The 3,680-nt window shown below is 40.7% G+C and overlaps 1 pseudogene; it reads left to right on the top strand.

The window, feature by feature from the left end:
- Nucleotides 1-1,203: 1,203 nt before the first annotated feature.
- Nucleotides 1,204-2,593, top strand: LOC102763539 (annotated as a pseudogene).
- The last annotated feature ends 1,087 nt before the right edge of the window (nucleotides 2,594-3,680 follow it).

Here is a 3,680-nt window from a genome sequence, read left to right as displayed (position 1 = left end):
ATGGCCCCTTTCATTCTGGATATTCTCATCTTTCAATTTGGGGGAATTGTTTGAATAATTTTTTTGATTAGCATCCCCCCTCCATTTTCTTTGTTGTCTCTTTTTGGCTTTCATATAATTCAGATGTTGAACTTCCTGGACTGACCCTCTAATTCATTTCCCTCTCCTCCCTCCCTCCCTCGCCCCCCTCTTCCTTTCAGTCTTTTTGGAAATTGAAAGAAAGACTTAATGGAGATCTGAAAAAAATTTCCTAAAAGACCAAACTTTTCCAGAAAATTGTAGCCGCACAATGCATTTCATTTATCATGTTATAACATGAATTAGACACAAATATAAAAACCGTAAGTCTGGCTGGTGTGGCTCCATGGTTGAATGTTGGCCTATGAGTTAAGAGGTCATGGTTTGATTCCCTATCTAGGCACATGCCTGGGTTTTGGGCTCAATCCCCAGTGTGGGGCATGCAGGAGGCAGCTGATCAATGACTCTCTCATCATTGATGTTTCTATCTCTCTCTCCCTTCCTCTCTGAAATCAATAAAAATATTTAAAAAAATAAAAACCATAAAATAAGCCATCGTTCAACAATCTGAGCAAAGACATCATGCATCTTTCCTATTTTTAATTTTTCTTTTATTGAGTTTTAAATTCTGCTAGAATGCTTTCACTTTGAAGTTCTCATTTATTTTTCTGAATGTTCACTTTTTGAAATAGCATATTCTTTCACAAATACAATTACCTTCAGTCTCTGGGGATACTAATGATTTTTGGGGGGGGTCTTGATTTCTTTTTCATGCACAGCCTGTTTCCTCCAAGTTATTTATTTACATTTTTCTGTTTTCTTATGTTGGTCTCTGTCTTCATACATCTGGTGACTCTGTCCACCTGCTCATACTTGAGTATGACATTAATGATTCTCCAGAAACTCTGTTAACTTGGGTATGGTCTTTACCAAGGGTGATGCGGCTGGCCTATTTCCTCTTCTCTTTTTGATTTATCAGACACTTCAGAGAAGTTCGTTTAATTTCCTTCAGGAAAGATACATTCAAGCCTGCTAGGGTCTGGAAGCTTGAATGAGCCTAGTGAGGGAAAAAGGACCCATGGTTTAAATATTTAATAAGCTAAATAGTTAATAAACTTGTGCTTAATTGCCATGTTTCCAGTATGCTATCTCCATTACTGTGCTTAATGTCCCTCAGTAACAAAGATGGCAGAAACAGCAACTGGGTAAGGATGAAGTTAAGAATGGCTAAGAAGTGTGCCCTGATGTTTGACCCAACCAGTGGACACTGCCTGAATATTAGTTTCTTTCCAGTCCTCTGACTCCTTATATTTTGTAACCACATCCCACTGAAGAACTAATTCATCCCCTTAGTAATCAATTCTAGTGGGAGTCCAGGTAGGCAGCTGCTGCCTGTGAGTTCCAACATATGCCAGGTGGCTGTACAGAGCTCCCTTGTGCATTAGAGAGAAGAAAGAAATTAGTTATAGAGCTGCTAATCCCTGCCCTGACAGCTGGAAGACGAAGCTCTGTGCTGGTTCTTTACAACAGGAAGGAAACTCTGAAAGCCAGAGTGTGAAGAGGAAGCTTAAGAAAGTCCTCGTGTCTGGTGTACTTGTGGGCTTTGCAGAAATGGCAATGCTCAGATGCCGTCCAATATATAGCCTCAGGTACAACTTTGAAGACCAGGGTATGAGCCTCCATTCAGGGAAGGACAACTCCACAAATGAACAGATTTGCAAGGCAGGAGTAGCACAGGGAAGGTGAAGGCAGGCGAAATTCTGTAGGACAGATGGAGCTTCTCCTCTCCTTCTTGCCAGGGAAAAAAAGTTACTTCCAACACTACATGTCTAGTGGCCTAGGGTTGTCAGGGCTATCACTCTCTGAGCAACCATAAACTATAAGATCCCTTTTACCTTAGTTTCTCTGAGAATACAGACAAAATAACCTATCCCATAATCTATTACCCAGAGTTACCTGCATTATAATGTCTCCCCCCCTCCCCAAGGGTTAGTTACATAGTTAAAATCTTATGAAATGTGCAATGTTGTCTCCTGCTTTTTAGTTTACTATGTTATCATAAGCTCTCATTTCTCTTTATCATTAAAAAAAAGTTCTTGGCAAACTGAATATTAAAGGCTGGAACCCTCTATTGTTGGACATTAAAGGAGTTTCACATACCCCTTTTGTTATTAAAAATGAAGCCACCATACACATCTTTGCTTGTACACCTTCTAAAATAAATGTCAAACTTAAAATAACACAGAAAGGAACCCAGAAAGTTAAAAAAATCACCCCAAATCCCATCACTTAACAAAGTCAGTGTTTAGAAAGGTGGTGTGGCTGGAGCTTCGCTGGTCTCACAGTGTCTGCCATTTTCAATTTTCAGAGTCTGGTGACTGCATCTACTGCTGTTTGTAAGTCCCTGCTTATATAAATTCTTGGCACCCAGCCTCCTGAACAGAAATAAAACTGGATTGGTGGGTATATTTTGGAAGTGAGCCAGAATTGGTGAGCTGGAAGAGTCCTTATATTGCAGTATGCTGGAGATGGCCTTCAGCATCCTCTTCACACAGTAGCTTGGGAAGATACCTGAATTTAATTGTCACCAGATTTCAATATGAAAAAGGGGCTTATCTTCAGAAAATAATTGAAAGAATGGTTAACCCTTTTATTTCTGACCATGGAATTTGATAAATTTCCAGCTGCTGTTCTTTATTTTTGTTATTGGACCAATGTTCTATATAAGTAATCAGGATGTAAACATTTAATACTCAAAGAATTTGTAACAATCAATCTCAGTAATGTCACTACAATATTACTAGTACATTCTGTAAACGTCATTCTGTTGTGTCAGATACCAATTTTTAGTTAGGTATCTCTTAGGCACGTAGTAGAAAACAAAATTGGTAAATTCTTCAAGTTCTTTTCACTGTGATTTGGAAATGCTGTTTTTATAGAATGAGACCTTAAAAAAAAAATCAGTATTCACACTGCAGTTAACATTCCTCTATGCTGACTGATTTATCTTAATTTCAGATGATTTCTTTAGAATAAATAGGTCAAAAGATTTGGTCTCAATTAAAGAAACGCGAAATTCCACTGCCCTGAAATCTCTAATGATACCTTACTTCTTTTTGGACTGATTTTTAAACTTCCAGACCCATACAGTGTGAGAAATTGCCACAGTAGGAATATTATTCCTTCTAAAAACAATGTCATTTACGTTTGGGAAGGTGTCAGAGTGCCGATTTCACAGAATCAGGAAAATGAAGCAACTTCAAGCTTAAGGAAGGCTTTCTTCTCACGTGACGCCGCCACTTTTCCTTTAAATGCCTGCTCACGTGATAGCAAACCCGCGCGCGCGCACACAGGAAATTCACGCAGTCGGGTGATTCCTCCCCCACCTTCCCAACCCTAGGGTTTCTGGTGTTCACTCCAGGAAACCGCCACTCCTCCGGAGACTTTCTCTTCCTTATCCCCTTCCTTGTATCAGCTATTTTCACGCCTTTCCTTTCCGTGAGTCGCCGGCCCTAGAGCTCCATAGCTCCTACAGAATCCAACTTGCCCGAGGAAGGGGGACGGAAACTACAACTCCCAGGGGGCGTCGCGGGCAGCGCCCTCGACGGCGCGCAGTGTCGGTCGGGGGCTGAGGTCCCACGGTCCTTCCACCGCGTGCGTCC

Source organism: Myotis davidii, unplaced genomic scaffold (genome assembly GCF_000327345.1).
Source record: "Myotis davidii unplaced genomic scaffold, ASM32734v1 scaffold705, whole genome shotgun sequence".
NCBI lineage: Eukaryota > Metazoa > Chordata > Mammalia > Chiroptera > Vespertilionidae > Myotis > Myotis davidii.
The sequence above is the reverse complement of the archived record's forward strand: the minus strand, read 5'-3'. Positions and strand labels throughout refer to the sequence as shown.